At 45.4% G+C, this 25769-nt stretch overlaps 1 protein-coding gene across 4 annotated transcripts in view; it reads left to right on the top strand.

The window, feature by feature from the left end:
- The first annotated feature begins 425 nt into the window (after positions 1–425).
- Positions 426–25769, top strand: part of MBNL2 (muscleblind like splicing regulator 2) — a 156491-nt gene continuing 131147 nt past the window's right edge. For all 4 annotated transcript variants that reach the window (XM_080799299.1, XM_080799300.1, XM_080799298.1 and 1 more), the window contains exon 1: positions 426–624. The gene's annotated coding sequence lies outside the window, so the exon portion shown is untranslated. The remainder of the gene's footprint in view (positions 625–25769) is intronic.

Raw genomic sequence — 25769 nt, 5'->3', positions numbered from 1 at the left:
TCCCCGAAAAACAAATCCATGCTTTGTCAACTGGGGGAGCATGACTTCAGTTTCCGGTACAAACCTGGATCCCTCCGGAATCTGCCGAGTCGGTATTTTCGAAAGTGTTTGCAGGGCCGCCGCAGGCTCGGGGCCGGCCGCCTTCAAGGGTGTTTTTCTCCAGCTACCCCCCCCCCCCGGCGGCTCTGCCAATTACGTGCCACTTTGTGTCGGGGCTGCGATCGCTTTCCTCGGAGAGGGAAATTCCTCTTTCCTCAGTATGGATGCACAGTTTCCACACACGGCCGGCGCGGTGTTGCTGTGTCAGTCATCCTATGGGGGCCGGCCGGCGGCGAGGAGGGCTGACGAGCCGGCCGCCGATTGGCCGCCCGCGGGGGGGCGGGGCCTGCCGGGAGGAAGGGCCGCCGCTTACAGCAACAGAGTTTAGACTGTCTTTGCTTCATCATCTGAAGGCAAAATTTTCCAGCTACGGCAGACGGCTCGCAGAGTACAATACCCAGGGAATGAGGACTATTTACATGGAAATTTCTGCCTCATGATGCCGCGGAGAAGCCTCGGCCGCCTGATTCTGCCAGATGTTCCCGGGGTTACTGTAAACGGAAAGAAGAGGCAGAGCTAAACAAGGTAAGAGAATCATCCCCCCACCCCACCCCCCCTTTTTTTTTTTGAATGTTTAAAGAGTTTGCTGCAGTATGCTGCATTCCATGTGTGTGGCTCCGGGAAGCCAGGGAAACCGGATTCCACTAATTCAAATGTGATACTTGCAGGGGACCCTGGAGTTTTACGTAACATTCTGATGGGAGGGAAAGAGATGGCAAAGCTTGAGCCGATGCCGCCTGTCTGGGGTGAGGCATAAAACGAGTTTTTATTCCAAGAGCAGATCTATTTATTCCTTCAACAGAAACCATTTGAATTCTTGGGAGCGATCTTGCTTTGCTTGGGAGAGAGCGTTTACACCCTGCCGTCGTTAACTCCCGAATAAATAAAGTTTACATGGATCCCATTATTTAAAAACGGGCTTGTAATTCAGAAGGGAAAAAGAAAACTTCGCGGTAAATCATCATGCGTGGAAGGGTTAGCTTAAAAAAAAATAGGTCTGTTTATTAGAAAGGAGGGACTTGCCTCGCTCTGTAATGCCACGGCGTTGAGTTTCAAAAGCACATTTTGAACGAGCTAGCAAGAGGTAGCTTTCTGACAAGTTTTCGATACTGTAGTTCAATGTTTACATTTCTTTTTCTGGCATGTCTGAGCCTTTGTTTTCAGCTTAAAAGTGGAACCATTATATTCAAAAGTAAAGCTGGGTTAATAATGCTTACTGCAATTATCTGATCTTTATGCATTTTTAATGAGAACACACAGCCCGCAGAATAATTTAATGAGGGCAGGCTAGCTTTTAAAGCTGTGTCTCACTATGCTGAACCATATCAACTTTCTTGCCGAGAAGCAGCAGGGAGAAATGATGGAGATTTATTTTTAACACACTTGGCCCAAGAGAAGGAAATGATATATTTGTTAAAGAATTCTTTCTGCCCTTTTCCGTTTTAAATTTCTGCCAGGCATGAGGAAACTGTGCTTTTTTGTTAGGCCTCGGAAGCATGTGTTTACAATAAATGTGTAACATTTTTAGAATAGTTAGCAAGCACTGAAGCGAAGAAAAAAATCTGACTTGCCCAACCACTACCACCATGAATGTTCTTCAAGAAACATCGCTGTGCTTTTAAAAGACAAAGGTTAAGTGGAAAGATATTTGTTAATTTGTTAATATGTGAAATTGGGGGATAATAAAGTAAAAAAGAGAGAGAGAGAGAGGAGGGCATGCTTCTCATCTTTCAATAAGATTAAGTTTCTCCAGCTACCCTCCTGTCTTGTGAGGGGCAATTCAAATATTCATTTAAAGAAGGGCAATGCCACGTAGATTCTTCTAGACCCACTGTTTTCACTTTCAAGGAGAAGTGCAGGACACTAGCCCAGAACTTCTGACGTCATCCCCCAACTATTTCTGCTGTGTGTTCTTTTATTCAGGCTCGTGGAGAGGAATATTGCTTTATGTCCTGGCTAGGAACATTCTGACTTTCACTTGGCAGCCCTTGAGTTATGTCTTCACAGTTTAGCCCGGCCTTTCGAACCCCCCCAACCAGTCTCTAGCATAACTAGGGCATCTTCTCCTACCTGCCTCACGTCGGGCGGGTCCGGGCAGGTTCTATGCAGGGTTCTGGCTTCGCTGGCAGAAAGCTGCAGGGAGCGGAGCACGGCTTTGCTTCTGGCCCAACTTCCCCTTGGCACAGCCCAGTACTGCCACCTGGGTGGACAGTGCCTGTGTCCTCATTCCCATTTCCCCTAGAGCCACTATTAGGGACGGAGGTTATGCCACCAACTCTGTGGCTGGTTGTGATGGTGGGAACAGCTGCTTTTATACAAAGGGCACCATGTCCTAGGGCAGATGGGTTGAAGGAGGGGAAAGCCAATCCTGCGGGCTGTTAATCCATGTCACAGGTGGTAACCTTGGTCAAAGAGATCAGAAGAAGGTTAGTTTTTGTTTTGTTTCCTTTTCACCACAGAGCCTTTTAAGAGAGAATTTACATTAGGACAAATGGGAGTTTTCGGGAGTTCCTGGTTCTAGTTGACGCTCCCTTTCGTGCTACTTGTGTAGCCTTAATAAGTAAGCACCCACCTCAGTTTCTCTTTCTCTTAATAGAACTGAGTAATACTTGCTACGCTTTCTCTCATAATTCTAGCATGTTGAGAGGCCTTGATCTTGTACCAAAAAAAAAAAAAAAGAAAGAAAAGTCGTTTGTCTCTTGCTACAAAGAGCTATTTAAAGTACAAAGGGATAAAACCTTTGTATTAACGAACTGTTGGCAAATGCCTTAGGGTATTAAGATAGTCATATTTCCAGAACCCTTCACTCTACTTCATGCTCATGTCCATTTTCTAGGGTTATTTATCCTTAGACCAATAAACAAAATTTCCAAGGAGATCAGAGCGCCGGTGTTTGCATTTTCTCCATCGATCTGGTCTAATATACTAGAAGCTGTGCCAACCAGACTGTTTCAGACGTAGGCCTTGTAGTGCCCAAAGCATTTCGTACTATTTTTGCCTTGACTTTGCATTAAATTTGTGAAAGTGGAATGAATAAGACGGAAAATAAGAGGAAATGAGGAAAATATGCTTGCAAAACATACTGGTTATGTAGCTTCACTGGTTAACAGCCTGCCTCCTCTCTGCTAGTTGTTTTAATTTGCTGTTGCTATGGTGAAAACAAATCAATATCACATGGCTACCAGCCAGTCCCGCGCTCAGGGAGCGCCATCGAAATTCAAGATCAGGTACTCAAGATTCCGAGCAAGAATTAGGAGAAGAGCATTTAGATTTGAGTTGAAGAGAATTCCTGATGGTAGATGGACTAGGCTCAATCTTGCGTGCATTTTCTCTCCCTTCCTTCCTGCACTTTCTTACCGATAACAAGAGATGGAAAGGAGGGCACAGTGATTTGTTTACATTTTCCGAAATGACAAAACACATCATCAGCATATAAGTAGGTTGCCAACATTGCAGGGGGGTTCTGATTAATGAATGGGGGCATGTGGGGGCACAGGGTACGTAGTTTGGGTGCCTTTAATATCTTCAGGTACAGCTGCACCTGAGAGCTGACAGGGTCAGAAGCAGTTACTTCTGGCTGCCCTGTCAGGCAGAGAAATCTGGCAGCTCTAGGGAGCAGGTGGGCAGTGGAGGCGAGGGGCATGGCAGAAGGGCGGGGAGTGTAAACCATCAACGCCAGCCAGGAACAAAGTCAAGGGGAAGCCATGCGTCCAGAGTCGGGCCAGGTGAGCCCGGAACCCCAGGGGCCGAGCAGAACAGGGTAAAGGGCACTTACCTAGGCCTAGCAAGGAAAGAGAGGAAGGGGCTGCGAAGAGAAACGAAGGGGTCGTGCCCCCAGGCATCTTTTCGGGAACGGTCAGCTGAATCAGGCAGAGATGCGCCTGGCCGTGGGGAGCCAGGAACTAGATAATTCATGCTTCGGTTTCTCTTGGAAGAATGAGGCAGAAAGACTTAGCTGGGCTTTGTAAATTAGTTAACAATACTGTGTTTCTCTCTCTCTCTCTCTCTCTCTGTCTCTCCTTTTTATTTTACTCAGCTCAGTTGTGTCTTATGTTTTATTTTTTAATGTATACAAACTGTGAGTTGCAGCCGTGGTAATGTTCCTAGTAAGGAGTGCAAGGTGGCGTCATGGCCGGTCCGCATCAGGCCTGTGCCTCCCACAGCTCAGCATTGTTTGGCTGGGGCGAGTCCTGCCTCTGCTGCTGAGAGTGAAAACAGGTGTGAAAGGGAGAGCCCTAGGCTTTCTTCTGTGAACCTGCGCCACAGGCCGGTGCACAGAGTTTCAGCGGGTCTCCTCCCCTCGGTGTGGCAGAAAGGCTTGGTAATAAAAGTGGACCCCACCGACCTACCTTAGAGCTCTGACAAAGAATGCATTGTCTAGGAGATGCGAGGTCAGTATATTCCATCAATCAGTCAACAAGTGTTTATTAAACACCTCCTGGGTTCTTTTGGTTAGAACAAGTCAGTTACCTAACAACTGACTCAGTGTACGTGCAAAATAAAGGGCAGAAAGAAATGATGCAAAATCGAAAGTTTCAAAGACTTCAATAATAAATTTACTGGCTCACGTTAATTTCACATTGACTATCAGGCATTTATTGTAGGTTTCAGACAGTTCTTGGTGTTTGTGGGGGAGGATAAAGGAAGGAATTTTGAGTTTTAAGTGTCTAAATATACTTTCTTTACCTCTATTACATTTCTCGACATAAATGCTGTTGAAGTAACATATAGAGATGTAAGAGGAACAGCAGACATATGAGAGTGCTCTGAAAAACCCCAAATATGAGGCTGTTGAGAGCAATCGCCCATTCTTAGCCAGCCGAGATTCAGCCCCTAAGTGACTGGGGAGCACGGACGCGTCATCTGAAAAGCCTTAAACACCAGTCACCAAAAGGAAATACTAGACCCTCTCCCACACTCCTGAGCCTCGGGGCACCTGGGGAGCCCCTGATGCAATTATCTTGCCATTCCCAATCCCAGCAAGGAAACCTGATTCCCGACCTTGGAGGATTAAACTTCCCCCACCCTTTTTCCCCCTTAAAAACAGTTACTTTAAAAGAAAATATTTCCCCTTTTAAACACAAAGTTTTGGCTTTGTTTTGTTTTTTCCTTTTTACCCTAACATCTCTGTGTATTTTCTGAGTGTAGACAAGCTGCAAGGTTAGGGACCCAGTTTGGGGAGAGCTGAGAGGCCAGACCTACAGGGTAAACGAACCTAAAGAAGTCTTTTTAGTTATGAGTCTTGGCAGGCAGATGGGCAGTGCTAAGGTTTATGAGCGTCTATGCAAGCTGACTGTTGTAAGAGATTTGGGGGTGGTGAGCCCCCCTCAGAGGACAGAGGGAGGAGGCAGGAAACAGCCGGCGAGGCAGGTCCTGGGTCTTAAGCATTTGCAATCCACAATCGGCAGGGAACAAGATACTTACAAATAAGATAAGAATAGGTCAGCACACAGCTGTCCTTAGAAGGATAATTAACATACGTATACACTTTACAAAAGGGCTTTCACAGACATTATCTCAATTAACAGTTCAAAAAGAGGGTTTTAAAAACCAGGAGCCTAGTATTAGAGCACTAGGTAAAGCTCCTGGAACAGATGAGTTATAACCTAGATTAAAAAACAAACAAACAAAAACAACAACTTCATTTTTATTTTGTCTTCGGTTAGTTGACTTGAATTTTGAAGAGCAGGAGAAACTTCTGAGTGTCCCTGGTACGTGCATGCACGTCACTATCTCCTGTCCCTACAACTTTTCCTGGACAGCCCATTATGACAAGTCCTGGAGGCAGCCTAGTTGCCAAGCAGGGCAAGAAGAGAGGTTGATAGGCTTTGCGTCTCTCAGCTCTGACTGCTCCGAAGGCATCAGGGGACAGAACCTCTAGTGGCTTCATGCCCAGAGCCAGCCACACAGCAGCAAGGTGAGTTTGGCTGTGGATGACAGGAAGGAGCTTCTAGAACATAAAGTTCATTAATGGTTGCAGATGGCTTGTAGACCTGGGAAAAACCAAAGTCAAGAACGAAACCAAAATTCGGACTATGCCATTCGCCCATGAGAGCATCTCATTGAATCCACCCGTGCCTGGGGAGGCCTGTCATTTTTAGAAATCTCGGATATACCTGATTCATGTACATAATAATGCAAAATGCTGGGTGATAATAATAATAGTAATGCCTTATGGGTATAAATCATTTCAGTTTTTAATCATCTCTTTTATGATCACGACATCCCCCTTTTGTCCCCTTTTTATGAGTTAAACAGAAACTGAACTTGAGTGAGGTAAAGCACTGTGTTAAAAAACGTTGTAGCCAAAAACCAGAAAAGCTGGTCCTCAAAACTCTGGGGATCTGTGCACGTGATATTCCATGAGATAAAGCAGTCTTTAAATGAAATCACCCTGCGGTCTGACTTGGAGTTTCTGGCTATGGATGTTGCATCAAGTGCATAGAGCCCAACCCAAGCGATTTTGGAAAGACAGTCATGTTTTTAATTAAGATATTGAATTATTTTGAAAATCTATAAATTTCTGGCATCCTAGATGCAAGCTTCAATTAATCAACTAGAAAGTATTGGTGAAACATATATTATATCAGTGATTTACTACTTGTAATTTTAAATGCTCTGGTAGTTCGGGAAGGTAGAACTATCTATGAAGATAACTTCATAGAGGAAGGGATGCTTCCTTACAGCTTTGGATGGATATATTTTGTCCAGATCAGTGGTTCTAAAGTGCCATGTCTATTCCCTATGCCGAGGTAGGGCAAGGTTATTCACTAGGTGAGGAATAGCTAAACTTGCATCTTATACATTATTTAGCTCATCCTTTTAAAATGTCAATTTTCATATGTTTGGTAATGTATGTAACATATTAGTACTGTTGTGCAAGTATAACATTTATAAATAAGTAACAACCTTAACACAGTTGTTCCTGCTCCAAAGCATTTTTCTGATAGGAGGATATGTTCAAAAAAGTTGGAGAAGGCAGTCGTCAAAATCAGAGCAGGGAAGGTTCTCTCCATAGGGAGGAACACCACGACCGAATGTGTGGGGCCAGTGTGGAAACTTGTCTTTGGAGAACAGGGATTAGATGTTGGGGAGCAGTGGGAGATAGGATTACTGGGGAGGTCCGTATACAGCAGACCTGAAGAGCTAGGAGGAGTTTAATTATTTGTTACCTATAACATCACATCTAACGCTTGAAAAGTGTTCAATTATGCTTACAAGGGAGAGGTGGAAGTTTGAAACTTCTGGATATGATGTGGAAAGGGTTGAATTAGACTAGCAGCATGAGGATATAGGTAAAGGGCAAATCCAGAAGGTGTCTTGAAGGGAGTGTAAGAAAAGCTAGTGAGAGCTTAGAAGAGCCAAAATGACACCAGCATGTCTTTTAGGAGAAATATCGATGGAACCCTAACAGAAATTTGGAGTAGATGGGAAAAGGACCAACCAATAGGAATGAGGTGGAGGAAAGGAAGGAGGGGATGAATTTTGAGTTCTGGTCATGGTGCTTTAGCTAATGATGGGTCATCCAAGCGGGCTATCCCACAGACGTTTGACAGTGTGTGGATGGAGAACAGCTTCGATGCGAGGTTTCAGATGTAAATTGAGACATACCTATGTTGAAATCATAATTGAGGCCACGGATGCTCGTAACCTTTAGGAGACAAGCAGATGACCAAGGATGAGCCATGGGGGGAGGACTGCCAGAGGCCTAGGAGGGAAGAAGAGCTAGCAAAGAATCAAGAAAGGAAATACCCACCAAGGAGCAAAATGGTCAGCCAAAAAAAAGAGTACCAAGACTTTTAAGCACCATACAGCATTCTCTGTGGTTCCACAGGATGACAGAGCAGCCTTCCACACTGTATTATCCTACTGCACAAAGTTTACCCTCTCTGGCCCTTTGAAGGGAAATACTGGTTCACTGTAGTGGTGAGAGTCACAGATTACCAGAAGGAGGGCGCGCCTGGGTGGCTCAGTCAGCTAAGCATCTGACTCTTGGTTTCAGCTCAGGTCATGATCTCAGGGTCATGGGATCAAACTTTGCATTGGGTTCTGCACTCACCTTGGAGTCTGCTTGTCTCTATCGATCTGTTCCTCCTCTTCTCCTCTCTCTCAAATAAGTAAAATCTTAAAAGAATACTGGATGGATAAGGAGATCCTCACAGCTGTGTTTTTCATATATACAGTTGACTTTTTAAAAAGTAGGGTTTCAGTAATAACCACGAGAAGACACTTAAAACTAGCAATTATCAAGACTTCAGCATCTGTATCTTGAAATACACATTTTTGGGGTGGGGTTATTGGGTAGGAGGGGAATTCCAGAGTGATTGGAGATTTCCCTGGACACTGGTCATCCTAGTCTCACAGACCCAGAGGTCCATTTGTTCTTGAATCTAGCAGGTCTCTGCTAAACCCAGCCATGAGGACTGCTTAAGAAAATGAGAAAGCACTCAAAGTAGGCAAATGATGGTTGTCCTCATACCAGATCCTACAGTGTGTACACCGCAGAACCCTTCTCAAATTTCCATGCGCCATATGGTATCACCTGGAGATCTTATTAAAAATGTAGATTCTGATTGGGTGAATTTGGAGTGGGGCCCGAGAGCGTGCATTTCTAATAAGCTCCCAGATGATGAACACGCTGTACATCCACAAGGCTCTAGAACACAATGGCAGCTTTGCTAGCTAGCATCAGTGTAGATGGTGGCCAATGATTGGGTCTGGCCTGGTTTTAAAGGAGGACTCTGCAGGGCTCGGGGCCAGGACCTACCTCCTCAACACAGTAAGCCTTTCCAGGCTGCTCAGGCTCAGAGTGGGGGTGAAGTTGAACTGACTTATCCACTGAGCCTTGCCCCCAAACCTCCATGGTCAAGGGCGAAAGGTAGGGACTTGCGTGGTTTCCAGCGGTTCTGTGGCTATGGGCTGTGGGTCTGTGGATGTTCCCCTGTGCTCATGACAGCTGTCTTCTCTGTGGACAGAGACTCTTACCAATTCCCCGAGAGATGTGGTCACCGTCTCGAGGGAAGGCTAGTGAGTTTGTTTACACATCTCTTCCAGACATCTTTCTCTCTTATGAAACCTATGTGTTCGAAACCAGCCTTAGACTGTTTCTTCTGGACAGTGGTAGGAACAGGGGTCTGAGAGTGCGACATAGCCACTCCAGTCCTCACGCCCTCCGTGGATTAGTTCAGGGAACTCTGACAAGCTCGTCGTCTCCCTTAATGGTGCAGAAAATGCCATTCTCCGCTCACGCACTCCAAAGAATACGAAGAGTAGAGAAGAAGGTTGTTATATGCAGTTAAAATTGCATTTGTTTCAAAATGCTCGTTTTAACATTTTGCAATAGCAATGAAGACAATTTTAGAAACGATGGCTGTCTAATGTGGTGGCTTCAGTGAAATATCTAGGCCCGGCTGGGGACAGCTTTATATGTCGCTACAAGTCTTACACCTGGTTTTGTGTCCATCTGTCTCCCCTTCCTTGAGTGCTTCATTTTCCTGTCTGTCCCACATGTGGCCCCACTTTCCTGGGCCAGGAGTAGAGCTAAACTGATTTAGAGGACGTCTTCCCTGCCCAGATGCCCACTGACTTCACACACAGATGGCCAGTGTTTTTAGGCATTTTTAATTTACCAATAACATTTTAGGAAAGAAAGGAAACACGTGTCTATTGAGTTTGAGTGCCTACTGTATGCCAAGCCCTCTGTCGAGAGCTTCATGCACATGGACTCAGTTAAGCCTTTTGATGAAAAACAGAAAGTCCAGGGAGGCTGAGTTACTCGCCAGGGTCCGCGAAACCCGCCGGTGGCCTCCAGACACCCAGGCCTTTCCCGGGGTGCTTCCTTGGGGCTTTGCTATAGAGAAACTTCTCTGGCATCTGCACACACTGCCGGCCCGGCTCCCTCAACGGTGAGGCAGGACACAAACCCGGAATGGCTGGCGTCCCCGTGCACGCCTGAGCTCAGTTTTAGTCAGGAGCTCCTCCTCACAAGGGGCCTGGATCAGTCACCGGGGACGGCTGGAGCTTTCTCTCCATTATTCATTGTCATTAGTTGGCTGTTTCTTGACTCTTCACTCTCGTGTGTGTGTGTGTGTGTGTGTGTGTGTGTGTGTGTAAGAAGCTTAAAGACCTAAAGATGTCAACTTCTGGCTACCTTAAATAGACACCATATGTAAGAGCCCATGATCGGCTGTGAGGCGAGATGTGTGGTGCCGGGGCTTCGGGGCACCCTGTGAGAATTCTTCAAAATCCCGCTTCCTGTCCACCGCCCTCCCTCCTCGCCTGTGGTGTTTTCTTGTACGGGTGTCGCCCGCTGCCCCTCCGAGGCCGGGGGTGGCCGTCTCCAGCTCGCCTGCTCGGCCCGCTCCGGAGCTCACCCACCATCTCCTCTCCTCGCTCTGCTCTCAGTCCCTGGCCTCCCCGCTGAAGGGCACACATAGGGGCCCGCAGTTTCTGGGGTTCCCTTCACCCCTGGCCCTGAGCTGGCAGGAAGGTCTCTTTATCTGCCCCCTTAGGAAGCCCACCCTTCCAGCCCTAAAGTCTCAGCTTCCTGGCAGCCACCACAAAGACCATCCCCTCAGGAAACCAAACAAACCCTATCTCTAGTTTCTCGGTTGCTTTTCTTTTAAAGTTCCCCCGTTGCAACTAGGCTGCAATTAAGCGTCAGGATCAAAGGGACTCGCTTGCCTCTGGGGCTGCAGGGACCCACGGACAGCTTTGGTCTCCTTAACTCCTTACTCCCCGGGAGCAGCGGCTCACCTGCGCCTCGGTTCCTCGGGTGCTCAGGTGGCGGGATGGGGCGGGGCAGGGAGAGCTTGGGGAGCCACGTCAGAGCCCACAGAGGGGCCCCCTCACGTGCTCGAGGGTCAAACAGCGCCTCCTCCAGAAAGTCCCCCAGCGGACAAAACCCGTAAGCATGAGAGGCAAATCAGAGGGAATCCCAGATTGGGAGGAATTGGAGAGATTATCTAGCGCAATGTGTGTTCACCCTGTCCCGCAGCCCTGGCCAGCAGCTTCTCCCCCTCCGTTGACTGGACAGTCACTACCTCGGGACGATTATACACCCCAACATCTTGTAAAATTCATCCTTGTGCTGAAATGAAATGTGACTCCAGGGACTTTCATGCCCCAGCCCTCGTTGGGGCCTTCAGAGTGACCCAAATGCCTCTTCACAAGTTAACCGATAGCAGTGAAGCTTCCTCTGATGAGAGCAGTTGGTCACTCCCTTACTTAGGCTATAATACTTTTATTTATGCAACTTAAGACACTCTGAGTTTCTCTTGTGGACCCATATTGTTATCCTACTTGAACCTTGAACCAGCGGAGATCAAGGGACGGGGGTGGGGCACTGAGCTCCCTGAGCTCTGTTCAGGCCTAAGCACAGCGGGGAAGAGCTGAGAGGTAGAGGTGAGGTGAGGAGGGACAGACACCTTCCCAGTGATGTGGAATGCTTGAAAAGTGTCTCCAGTCCCAACAATAGGCTGTAGACACCTTTGGAAATATCTGGCAAGGTGCTAGACGTTGCCTTGAAAAACCCATAGGATGACTGATAGATTTAGATGGATATGTATGTACATAGATAGGTAGAGATAAAAATTAATAATGGATATAGATACATAGATACAGATTTAGATTAACATAAGTGGAGATTAATATTTCTATATCCAGATAAAGGTAGAGATTTAGATTACTATATTACATATTTAGATTGATATATATGCACAGATATATAATTAATATATACACACACACACACACACAGCAACAGGTATAGGTTAGTATATATACAGATTCAGGTAAATAATCCACACAATTTGAATACCACACTAAAGCGGTTTTCAGAGGTCAAGTACGTGTTTTGGGTGTCCTTTTGTTTTGTTGTCCCTGTTTTTCGGCTCCACAAAATGGCGATCCTTTCAGCCTCGGCTTCTAGTCCTCCTGGGATCCTCTGTGGCTCTCAACACAGTCCTCGGCAGCTTGGAGACGCGCTCCGCCATCAGCAGATGCCAAGGTCACCGAAGGAACTGATTAATCCCAGCACCAGTCAACAGCGGGCTGTGCTCACCTGTCCTTCCTTGGAGAGGGAGAAACCAGGAAGGATTTTCTCTCTCAGTTCCATCTGGGGCCTCTACTCAGGGCCACCCTGAGCAAACAAAGGAAGGGCTGGTCAACTATTTCCTGACTAGCTGGCCAGGTTTTCATCTAGAGAAAGCCAGTTCAAAGGCTCTCAAACGTGAGACAAGCCTCCCAGTTTTTCTTAGGAAATTTCAGGGGTTGAAATTTAACCTAAAGATCCCCAGGTCCTCTCTCTGCCTCCGCCCACCCCCAACCCTTTACTACTAGTTTTACTAATGTCCATAAACCCAGCCAGCACTCTCTTCCCAGCTGAAAATTTGCCTTTTTAATTAAAACTACAAATTTCCTAGCTGACCACGAGGGAGCATAAATTCCCACTGCCTCCCCACCCCGGGTAAAATTTATGTCGTATAACCCAGACCATGCTAAATAATTGATCAGAAGAAATGATTGAGAGGAAGGATTCTTTTTGGAAACATTGACAGCCAATAACCCTGGATGGGAAGTTGGAGAATGTCTCTGTTTAAAACATCGTGGAAACCAGAGTGGATGTCAGTCTCCTGAGCCAGATACATGTCGGGTCTTGAGTTAATGGTTCTGCGCCTGTGGATTTTTATTTGATGTTCTGATCTCTTCCTTCCAGCCTGAACAATTAGTGCAGAGAGTCATGGGAAGCGGCGACATGGGGCTGTGTGCTTTGTCAACAGTACGGAGTCCCCGTCTTAGATCTGGTCCGTGCAGTTCTGTGTGAGCCTGCGGCCCTCTGGGGCTCCCCCGTGGGCCCCCCGAAGCTGCCAAAGCTGGAGGGCCAGTGGCATGGGAGTGGATTTCCCTGTACAGTTTGGCAGAACCCAGCAAATTCTGGAGTCAGGTTTGTGACACTCTCCATCTTGCTCACTGGCTAAAAACAGAAGGGAAAAAAAAAAAAAAAACACCACCCAAATCAAAACCATATGTTCCATACAATATCAGGCTTCGAGAGAACACTGTGCTATTAAATAATCAGCATCAACCTATCCACATATTTGAAGGTTATGGGAATAGGAACCGACCTGCTCCGGCCCCGGCTGAGACAGGTAGAGAAGGACGATTCTGTTCCCTTCTTTTCTCAAAATGGCATGTCGCCGGAGCTCTTTCGGCTCTGGTGGGGGACTCAGAAAGAGACTTTCTCTTTCTCATTTATGGACTTATTTCCCCTCTTCCCGTCTTCCTTCTTCCCCTCACATTTGCAGGATTGAAAATTGGAAACACTTTTCTCCTACACACAGAATTACTCACACACACACACACACACACCTTTTCCCCCTCCCTGCTTTGAAATGGCAATTGCTGCCAGAAAAGCTTCTCAAAGAACACATTGCTGTCCTGGCCAGAACAGTCAAAGGGTTCATTTAGAATGTGGCCGGTTAGTGCGATGTAGTAGTTGGTTCAAGAGAGGGGTCACCCTTTTGGGGAGAGGGGCTTTCAGGGTCCTGCTAATAGGGCATTTCTCCGTCTGGGTGTGGGTCACACAGATGTGTTCCCTCTGTGAAAATCCAGCCAGCTGGACACTTCGGATGTGTGACCTTTCTGTTTCTAATAAAATTTTTAAAACATAGCTAGCTACCTGACACCGTCTCTCGTAAGATAAAGGGAAAGAGAGTTGGGAAGGGGCCCCCGTATCCTTTCCCCCTGCAGCCTCCCCTCCTAATCCGCATCTCTTGTACTTTCTGGGCTCCAGCAGGGAGTGGGGCTCCATTCGCCTCTTATGAGGAGCTCTGTGAAGCCCCATAACATCCTACCCCTGGGGCCAGTGGGAAGTTAATGCTTCAAACTCAGACTTGAAAAGGAGATCAATGTTAAATGAGAATGATAATAATCATGCCACTTTGTCCTGGGGTACAAAGCACGTCCTTTTCTCTCCCTGTGCTTGTGCTTTATGTTCTACAAACACCTGCAAGTTTTGCTTTAAAGTGTTTTGGGGCTTCTTTTTATCCTGTTGGGCAAACAAGACTCACGGAGGAAAGGAACCACATGGGGAGGGCAGATGACGGTACCCTTGGCCCTTTCTTGCCCTGCAACCCTAGATTCGCGGTAGTCCATGTAAGTCAAGGGAAGGCAGGTCTTAAAAAGTAAGTAGGGATGACTAAGGATGGCAAGAATGCGAAGATCGCGGGTCCTCAACAGGGATTTAAATTCTGGGTGCCCCAACTTCAGATGAACAAAAGTCACCAACTCACTTGGAACTTTGATCTCCTGGTTGGCACAAGTCAAGGGGAGGGTGCCGTGGTTCAGGATTTTTGTGAGGATCTGGAGCAACAAGTTACCAGAAGCACCTGCTGCACAGTGCAAGCCCTTTGTCAATGGGAAGGGGCGGATCACTGTTCATTTCTTACCTGTTTTGCCAAGGGTGGATGCATTCTACTCAGTGACGTTTTCTTGGCAACAGAAACATTTGCAGGAAGGGGGAAAAATAAAAGAGTCCCATGTGAAAGGTTGAGGAAGTATATCTTTAACTTTCCTCACTTCCTTTGCTCTCGTGGAATTTATATGCTGGTAGGACAGATAAGGTATATAATAAACCACCGCAGTGAAAGGAATCCATGCCACAAGGGAGGCATAAGGTTCCCTGCCAGTGGGATTCCTGCTGTCCAGGTGAGGCAAGGAAGTCTTCCTGGAGGAGACGGCCTCTGACATGGCCTGGGAAGGAAAGCAAGACCACGGTGCCTGCCCTTGGAGAGCACCCAGGCAGGTTTCCTGGAGCGTGGGGCAGGGTCTAGAGAGTACTTGTGGGGGTACGGCGGAAAGGCTTGGCACGATTGTGCCGTAATGATGGCCTACTGTGAATGCCAGACTTTGAATTTTGAACTTTATTCCAAGTGAAACAGAGATCCACCAAATTTTGTGAGCAGGTGATCATAGGTGTCAGACACTGCTTGGGGAGATAACTCTGTGAGTACGGTTTAGAGCTGAGGACTGCAGGTCCCCAGGAAGTCATGACGGAGAGAGTAGTGGTGACAAGGATTCAGTGGAAGCATCTTCCCAAAAGGCCAGGGTGGGACTGGTAGAAACTGAGGGAAAGGGGGTGGGGCAGGGGGGAGTCCGGGAAGACCCAGAGACCATGAGCGTCGGTGACAGAAACAATCATGACACTGGGAACAGAAACATACAGGAGGATAGAGGAAGACAGGCGATTGGTTCTGGTCTTTGGAAGTGTGAAGTTGGAATGTTCTCCAGGAAGCATAGGTCTAGGCTTCTGTTGAATACAGAGCTAGATGTACATTGGGAACTCATTCATAGGGAGTGGGATTTGAAATCAGAGAGGAGTTTGAGATAGCTAAGGAAGCAAGTGTGATCTAGGAAATGGTCGAAGGCACAGCTTTCGGGAATGCTGACATTTGGGGGAATTTCCTAGGCACATTCCAATGGCACGGAAGCCTGGAGTGAAGAGCCTTGCAGAGAGACAGGTGTGTGGGGCTCAGGGCATCTCTCTCAATGCTCTGGATCTGTGAGAAGCCAACAGGCTTTTCACTAGGTCCTAGAAATGACATGGGTCGGTGATGTAATACTGATGAGTATTCGGTTTTCCTAAAACCAAGTGATAATGGGAAAGAAGGAAAGAGAAAGAAAGAAAGAGAGAGAAAGAGAGAGAGAGAGAAAGAGAAAGGAAGGAAGGAAGGAAGGAAGGAAGGAAGGAAGGGAGTTAGTTTAGTGAAGATGAGGACCGAGCCTGGTACCTTGATGTGCAGAAGTAAAGACAGTGCCCTGATCTTTGGGAGACACCTGGAGAGTGGTGGCTGGGAGGCCAAAGGGCCAGGTGCCAGGAGAGTGGAAATGAAAACATTGGGGGGTGTGGAATATTCGAGGCAATCAAAGGGATGATGGAGGGAGGCGGAGAGGAACCAGGGCTGAGATGAGACTGTGTGGGATTGAGGAAGGGTTGGCTAGGTTGGCGGAGAGCACCTGGTGCAGCTTTGAACTCAAGGAGGCTGCCGGGGATGGATGGGATGAAACCACCGGGTTTTTGAAGATTTGTGGGAACAGGTGGGAGTCTGCTATAACAGGAAAGGTAAAAAGCATCTGATAAATTGGAAGGAAGGTGTAACTTGAGGACTAAATGCTTCTCCAGAGAGACTCCCAGAAGTCTTTGCCTTGAAATGAATCCTGCTTTATTCAAAATAACTGTAGTGGCGAGGCTAACATACTGCATTGATCCCCAATTATTAATAAGAGCTCGGCTTTGCCTCACTGTAGGCTTCCTGATAATACAGCATCTGCAGCTTCTTCCTAAAGCGTATACCAATGTTGTTTGTTGTTCTTTTGGATTCTTTTTTTTTTTTTTTTTATGATTTTCCTTAGCTTTTGCCCTCATTCCACTGAGATCAGCAAAAAGATAATCATGGGCCTAGCATTCTTTCCTTAAATAATAATCTGCAAATATAGATGCCACACAGAGAGCCCCCTTATTGTAGCAATCCCCCGTGCATTTTAAGCTTGAACCTGGCAGGTAATAGATGCTCAGTAAATGTTTGTGGAATGCACAGGAATGATCCAAGTGTCTTATTACTGAGTCACACGTTTGTATAGATGATTATTAGCTACGAGTCATACTCACAGGAGCTCACAGTCCATCGTCCACTGAAAGGCATCCAGAAGTTTCAATCACAGGTGAAGAGAGGATGCGTTCTTCCCCTGTAGACTGCACACGTGTCAGTGTGGCTGGACTATAGTGCTGAAGACAGGCCAGCTAAGCCCTAGCCCCGTTGGCCAGGTGCTTTTTTGCATTTGAACTTCAGAGAAGAAGTTGGCTGATGAAGGCAATGGGCAGTCAGAGACCAAGAGCAAAATTCATCAACTGGGGAGTGATCCAGAGCACACTAACTTTCAGACGCGAACTTTCATAGTTGCTCGATTGCCGTAGGACACAGGCTTCTGGTTATGTTCTGCTGCACGATGTGTACAGCACATTTCACCGGAATGGACTGACCTATTTATTTACCCTTGAGGGCCACTTGAAACTAAGTAAAAGACAAGTATGCCCACAGTCAAGGCCAGAATGAGCTCTTCCAGCCACTGGGCCAAGGTCGTGTTGCTCTACTCCATTCTCTGCCCCACCCAACTCCAACCCCTAGAGAAGAAAGAAGTGGTCTTTTCCTCCCAACCCATTTCAAAGTCCTTACCAGTTCCTCCAAATGTGGGTTTTGTTGCTGTGCCCAAACTGTCAGGAAACTTCTTTAAAAGTAGGTGACAGATTCTTAGACCACAGCCCCTGAGATTCTCACTTGGGATGTGTGGGGCGGGACCCAGGAATCTGCATTCGTTGCAGAAACAGATGACTTGAACGCAAATGATTACTAGACCTCTCGGCACAGGGGTTAAGAGACAGTTTAAACCCTGCATTCAAATTCTGGTTGTGCCACAGACTAGATGAGCCATTTAAAGTAAATTTTAATATGTACTTGCATCTCAATATTTTTTAAAAATATACTTAATAGGCCCACTTCTCTGGGTGATGATTAGGATTAAATGAGATCATCTGTGCCAAGAACTCTCTATCTTGCACAGAATAAACACTCAATATACAATGTTTGGATATATTTCTTTGGGTGAACATGAAGCTACTGGGGAATAATCCCCAATTAATAATTCCCCAAGGAGTAATGACTCCCAACATGACTATTTCTGCAATTTCTTCAAGTCTTGTTATCACTCCCAAAGACATCCCTGGTTTTGCCACAAAAACGCAAGGATACTCTCCAAAAAGATCTTATGCCAGACTTTTGGGAACTCTTAACATCTGGTGGGGCTGGTACGACAGTGGAGCACATTACACAGACCAGAGGAATGCGGTCGCTTTTGAAAACAGAAGCACTGGGCCATGTTTGGAAAGCTGTGTACAATGCATGTGTGAAAATGGAGCACTTGACCTAGCTCCATGACAGCCCAAGCCTTGAGCTGTTTTGACACAGATAAAACCGATTCTGTCCCCACTCGGGCCGTTTTTAGGTCATTCAAGCAGATGGTGACTGGCTCACGTTGGGACCAAACTCCCGAACTTAAACTTCTGGAAATGAATGAATAAATGAATGCATTTCCTCTGGGGCCAAGAAACACTCCTGACATCTGCCAGTCCATTCTGACCTTCTGGTCTCTGGGGAAAGGTTGGCCTTTTGTGGCTTAGAGAATAAATAAGCAAGGATTGCTCCAAGGTGTTTCCTGCAACTGTGCGTTTCTTCCTTCCTGGATGTAGTGACCCAGTTGCCTGTGTTGGGAGACTCAATATGGCATGTCCTTTTCTTCCCTCCGAGAACCCATTAACTGCAGAGACGTTTTCACAAGTCAGGTCCTGGTGCTCCGGGCCTGAGATCTGGGACACGCACACAGACACACACACACGGGAAAGAAATGTGGTATGCAGTCCATTTATTTGATCAGCACCCAGGGAGAAATAAGGACAGAAAAGTGAAAAAAGAAACACAAAAATAGAGGAGGGAGTACAAAGAGAAATTTATGATACTCTGGGATAGAAAAGTCTCCGTTTCAGCTTTCAGTTGAGAAAGATTTCGAAATGTTTCCAAATCAAAGTATATCTGCAAATCTGCAAATCCATTGTGAATCGTTTTCAAAATGCTCATTCCCTCCATTCAGAAGGCCTGATTAAAATCCGACTTGTGCCTAGTACGCTGATGCTACGTAAAGCAAGCAAAACAAAGCTGATTGGCAGCCAGCAGTCATGGAGAGGAGTGAGGACACACGTGGGCACGTACACAGGTGCACACTGTGAAGCCAGTGGAGACCCCAGGACGAACCCTGTTTTGGATGGGGGGACCCCAGACACTTAATGCTTAATGGAAGATGGGAGGGAGGAAGAAGCCGTCAGAGTGTGGTCAGTTGGGCCTGCCTCCCACTGGAGTGGGTCTTGAGTTGAGAAGGATGCCTGGATTTCGACAACCGCCGAGGAGAGCGGAAGACATCCCATATCAAAGGAAACTGTTCAAACAAAAGCCAATAGGAGGAAATGAGCTCGTATTGTGTGCACACATGGGGTTCCACGGAAAGGAAATTGCCTGATTCGGGACACTTCCGATGCCTCCTAAAGCTGGCTACAAGGAAAGGCTGGGCCTGTGTTCCCACAACCTGGAGAAAGGGCTGGCTGCCATGAAACGGGTCGGGTTTTAGCAGAACTCCCTACACTCTTAGACTTCTAGAAACTTCGATTACAAGATGTGTCCTTGGGAACCCAAAAGGCGATTCTTTGTGCTCTTCCTTGTGCTTTATGGTATTTGGATCTAGGAAAAAGTAGGGAGCAGGCGCTGGGCTCAGAGGCTCATCTCTTTATGGGTAAAGCTCACTTATTCTTCAGGTTCCATCAGGCAGGTAAGGCACAGCCTGTGCCCAAGAGCCCTGTCTCTTCAGGGCCCTTTCTCGCCTTCCTGGGGTGGACCCGGCCAACTGGGTGGAGGCTCCCCGATGGGCTCAGAGACGTGTTCCAGGCAGGCCCCCAAACCACACAGCAGCTGGGTCCCCAGCTTTGCTACCTGCCATCCTCCGTCCAAAATATAATCCTCACCATGAGCTTTCAATTCTCTAGGGTACGGCCTGGTGCAGCCTGGTGCCCCATAGGGAACTCAGAAACAGGCATGACATTGCCAGTCCCCAAGGACCTTAGAGACTAGAAGAGGAGCATTCATTTCAGTAAACATCATAAGAAATAGGAATTTCCCAGGCCCCAGAGAACCCTTGGGGTGGGGGTGGGGGAGGGGCGCCTATGAGTTGTTAAGAAGCCTGAAATGAGCAGGACTTGTGGGTTTGTGGGGGTTTTTTTTTTTCTTTCTCTCTGTCTCTCTCTTTTGTGTTGCCTGATTGACAGTTTCAGTACAGTTAGGCTTGGATCTGTGGGGACGCTACTGTAAGTGGCACGTATCATGGAGTCCTTTCTGCTGACGTCATCCTCCCAAGGTGTTGCCGGAGAAAGGCAAAATGCAGGACCAAGGAGGGCTCCTTGCTGGTCCTGGGGCCCAGCAGTGTGCTCACCGTGAAGGAGCCTCCGTTGTGCTCTCTCTCCTGCCTCTGCCCAGACCCCCAGAGCTAGGGCATGTCTCGGGCATCCTCGGTCCGTCCTTCCCCCAAGTGACTGTCTGCAGCAGCAGCCAGTGGTGGTGTGTGCAGCGGACATAGGAGACAAAGGTGATCACAAGACTGTGTTCCCTGAACACATCAAGTTCCACTGTGGTTTGGGTAGATAGATTTTCGGTTTACTCAGGGGGATGAAAAATTAGGGTCCTTAAATCATGTTCTAGCCAGACACAACAGCAACAAGGTCAACTCCAAGGACATGAGGACTGGGGGGGGGGGGTGCAGTGGGCCAGGAGAGGGAGAGTGGCTCTCCAGGGCAGTGGAGACAAACCAAAGGGCAGCACGAAAAGAAAGGCGAGAAGGGTGTCACCATCCCCGTCTAATTAGCATGTTCCTTCTAATTAGGGGCTTCTGAGGCTTATCAAGCCTCGTCTATAAACTAAAATTAATAGGCAGTTAGGGGTTTTTTGTTTTGTTTTGTTTTGTTTCCTTTTCTTTTCTTTTTTCCTTTTTTCTTTTTTTCTTTTTTCCTCCCAACCCTTCAAGGGAAAAACACATGAATTAAGATTTAATTTGCCAGCAAACAGCATAATGTGAACTCACAGAAACAAAACTATTTTATTCAGCATGGATAAGGCTGGATATTTAGGGAGATTTTTATCTTCTAGCATAGATCTTGTTTTGTTATCGTTCATCAGAAGCTGCAAGGAAAGAAAAAAAGGGATGGGGTAAAAACTTGCCCGAAGATTTCTCCTGGTTCTCTTCACATCTCTGTCTCCCACAGCATCCAAAAGGCAGGAACGGGAACCACACCCTTCTCTTGGCCACGGCGTGGACAGTATTTTGCCCTCCCCGCTGGCGAAAAATGACGAAATTACAAGACAATTCATCTCACATGACACTGGATAATGGTGGTTTCAAAATTCCTCATAGTTTAAAGACTGATTTACAGGATTAGGTCATAGAAATGCCTGTAAAATTCCAATGTGATTATTTACTTATGTGTAGTTTGTTGCAAATATGACCACACGCCCCGAGAAAAACCCCACTTGTGAAGATCTTTGAAATGAATTTCAGTTTGCTTGCATGACTTTTTTTTAGCTGTCTTGAATAAAAACAGGCTGTAATTTTGAAAGCAGCAAATTGAGGGATACGGGTGCTGGTGGCCGGAGGTGGGGGGTGGGAGGAGGCCAGCGCCCAATAACACTGCTGAATAAATAGATAGGATCAGGAAAGCTAAGAAAAATCTGGAAACTAATAGAGACAAGTCAACTTACATTCCCGATGGTCCCGCAAACCATTGATGTTCACCAAGAACCATGAAACTTTGGCTTTTTCATGTATTAACGGCCCTTTTGTGTCATTGTTTTACAATGTAGACCAGCTGATAATGTGCCCTGTTCCTCATTGACTTTGCAATCTCATTCTTTGCCACAAATATAATGGCCTGTTTGTTTTGCTGCTGGTGCACACTGGCCAAAGAATCAGACATTTGTTTCACATTGCTTGTTTTGAAGAAATCAGTTCTGGGTACATCTTTACACTGCCCATAAAAACAGAGGCTTATCTGGGTGAAAGATACCCCAGGTCGGGACTGGGGTAGGCATCCGTCTTTCCCCTGCTATAGAAAATGAAAATGAAATATAATAAAACTTCATTTCAATCTAATTATTAAAGAGCCTGAATTATAGGCTGTTCGTGATGATGTACACTTTTATTAATTATAACAACATACAGCAATTTGAACTGGCCAGGAGTATTTCTCATAATGGCTCTTAAGAAGTTCTTATTAATGAAGAGATAGGAAGGATTTATAAGTAGCATTATAGGTATTTATATCTAAATGAACGGTAATGAAATGCCTAAGAAGTTTGGTCTCATAAGGAGCGTAAATAATCCCATTAGAACCATGTTAAGACTGTTAATTTATTCAGCAAGCACACCCCCTCTGCCCCCGTTTTTCATAAGCAATTCAAAGGTAACCTTTAGCCTAGTCTGGGGGTGGTTTCAACTCACAAGGGAACTCTGATCAGTTGGTGGTGGCTGCCTGCCTGGAAACTTGTTTTGAGAAATTTGCCTTTGCCAAGACTAGATTCATAGGGAGAAAGTGCCGGGATTGATTAGTCATGCCTGCTGTGGACAGGCAATGTGGGAAGAGAGAAACTGAGTGAAATCCATTTGCTGCCCTTGGCTGGGTGATTCAGAAGTCCCGTCTTGTCACAAAATCATCCCCAAAACAGACTGCAAACTGATAGTAACTTCCATGATTCTGGTAATAGTTTCTAGGGAGCTCCAAAATCCAGCAGTTGAAGGTTCTTTCTACCAGAATGGTAGTCATTGAACTCCCTTAATTCACTTAAAACCCTAAGTGAGAAAAGTATGTTGAATTTACTAATGTAGCTATGTGAATGTGTTTTTATTTTTCTTAAGTTTGAAAAACAGAATATTTTTGCGACCTTTCTTTCTACTGAATGTGGTGTTTGGGGAATGGAATGAAGGATGCTGTTATATAGGAATGAGCCCTTTGAAATGGTATTTTGATATTTTGTTTTAATTTCATGTGTAGTCATTACATTTTTTTTTTTTTTTTGGAAAGAAAGTGAACAAATGCTAGTTTTCCCTTCACTAAAACAAATCCGAAGCTTGAGGCCAGGTCCACAGAGCACCACAGTTTTCTTTAATTTCAAAGTTAAATAGCAACAAACAGGACAGAGGAAGGGAACTAACTCTTTTTAAAGCACCTGCTTTATAATGTTCTAGGTACCTTGACGATTGTTTTCAAAATGTTAACAAAATCTGTTTTTCTAACTTAACGCTCCAAACTTCCCTGAGGGATATGGAATATTGTCCCATTTTATAGATAAGAAGAATGAGGTTTAGGAAGATTAGACTGTTAGGTCAATATGGGGCTTAAATTGGAATCAGCTTCTAAAGCAGGCTGCAATTTCTGTGTAGAGTTCAGAATTTAAACATAAGCCACTTGTGCCAACTTTTAAACGGGACTTTTGCGAGAATATTTTACGCATTGACTAGTAATTCTAGAACTTTAGCATTTTAAGAGTCCTCAGTAAATTTTGGCTACTACTATTTCTCTCTCTCCCTCTCCCTCCCACTTCCCCTCCACCCTTTCTCTCTCTCTCTCCTTCTGTCTCACACTCTCTCCTTCTCTCTCTCTTTCTCTCTCGTGTGCACATGTACGTATATAGGTATGCGTGTGTCTATATCGAGTGAACGCCTACTGAACTTCAAACATTTATGGCGAACCACTTTGCCTTTTTATTAGAAAAAAAGTGAATACCTACTTTTTATGTTAGAAAATTATCTAAACCTAGAAAGGGTAAATTTTTATAGGAGGATAAAGACTGTAAAGTATACAATAAAATCAGCAGTGTGTGTAAGAAACCAGAATATCATCTTGACATTTTATACAGTATGTAAATTGCAGTTCTAATCCAGAGGAAGTCTGCTTTTAGTTAAGCGCTGTGAATAAACTCCTGTTTCTAAAATTCTCCATCTCTCCTTCGGTGGGAGGGGGCAGTATAGGGTGGGCGGTAGAGAGAAACTTCTTTTTTTCTTCTTTTTTCTCTGAGAAGGCTTTTTATTAATTTCTTTTGCTGAATTTTTGACCCTGGAAAGAAAAAGAGAGCTATTGTACCAAACTGCACAACAGGACAGGCTCCCCCAGAAGGGATTTTTTCCTTCCTGCTGAAGGACTCAGATACCAGCTTTATGAGCTGGCTATAGTCAGCTTTATCGCAAAGCCAGTAGATTTTCTTAATATACTTATTGCTATTCTGTAAATAGCACAGGGGCAGTCAGTCATGAATCTGAATCACTTGCAGAGTCAAAATGAGACCGAGACTGGTAATCTTGGGGAGAAAGTGTTGAGTAGCCTCAGTAATGAAGCTAGTAATTGGAATTGTTTCTTAGTGAGCAGGCTGATGGTCTCCACACTGATCCTTTGAGCACCATTGTCTACCTCTGAAGCTTATTGAGATAATGCATGCTGGAAGTACTTTATTCACTCTATAAAATTCTCCATAAATATCATATGATTAATATTAATGATCATAATTGTATTAAAATTTTTAATGAAGGCATGAAGAGAGCTCTGAGATTGTCCACCATGTTTCTTTAAAAAGATAATTCATTGGGGTGCCTGGGTGGCTCAGTCATTAAGCGTCTGCCTTGGGCTCAGGTCATGATCCCAGGGTCCTGGGATCGAGCCCCATATCGGGCTCCCTGCTCAGTGGGAGGCCAGCTTCTCCCCCTCTTACTCCCCCCTGCTTATATTCCCTCTCTCACTGTCTCTCTCTGTCAAATAAATAAATAAAATATTTTTTTAAAAAGATAATTCATTAAGAACTGCTGTATGCTTTGTTTCTTTATGTTCAAGAATATTTGAATAGGCATCTGAATCCTGATAATGCTTGAATCCCATAAAAGCCATCAGAGAACAGGCTGAGACTTTTTTTTTTCCTTTAAAATGGTATGCCACCCTGGTTTTTAAAATTCTGAATTGTCTTTTGATTCCCTTTGAAAGAGGGACAGGAGAAGGGATATTTCCTAAGATCTAGGACAGCTTTTAATTCTGGAAGAACGTTACTATAGTCCCTCTCAGAGCTCTTAGGGAAGGCATAATTTCTCTCCTGTTTCTCTTGCTTATTGGCTGAACATAATGATACGATCTGGGACACTAATGTGTGGGTTCAAACGTCAAGTGTTGTGGTGATTGAGACAGTCGCACTGTTTACATGAAAACTGTGTAGAACTCTAGATGTTTTTAGTTCATTCATTAGGCAGTTGAAAGAAAGGAAAGCAGAGTGGTTGGAAGATTAACAATGTCACCTACTCTGTATTTTAATCACATTTTGATTGGGTGGTTATTATTTGTATCTGAAACAGTTTAGAAGAAATTAAATTTGAATCTGCAGACCAATTACTCTACCTGTGATTTTTACCCCCAAACATGGCTGTACCCAAGTCTTGAAAACATTCAGTCTGTGTCAGAGCCGACAGAGCAAATCCTTCATTATACTTTTTAAACCTAAAATAATTTGTCATCAGACAATCTCATTCTAGTTCAATGTTTTTATGTTGCACTAGAAACAGTGTTTCTTGGCAAATATTCCTTCCCATATTTATTAGTAGTCCTGGATTTAACATGTAATTATTTACTCATTGCATAACAATTTACTTTTCATAATATTTCATAGATGTGTTTGAGGCTCTTGTACATGGTTGAATAGCTTAGCTGATTAAAGGAAGAGACAGTGATTACGGGTTGCTGATATCATGGACTCGTGCTTCATCCCAAGCCTTAGCCAACCCTTCTAAAAATATGTGCTCTGAGTCCCCAAAGGGATCAAGCCCTAGCGTAATATTTTAACCATGTAAAATACAAAAAGAAACTCGACGTTCGCTATCACTGTTATGAATAATAAAATCCAGATAATTTTTTTTTTCCTTAGGATCCCCCCTTTTATTCTGAAATCCTATAAAATCAAAGGAGGTGAAGAGAGGTGGAGCTGTACCTTTAATGT

This window comes from Martes martes (assembly GCF_963455335.1).
Source record: "Martes martes genome assembly, chromosome: 3".
Classification (NCBI taxonomy): Eukaryota; Metazoa; Chordata; class Mammalia; order Carnivora; family Mustelidae; genus Martes; species Martes martes.
This window is presented reverse-complemented; position numbering and strand designations above follow the sequence as displayed.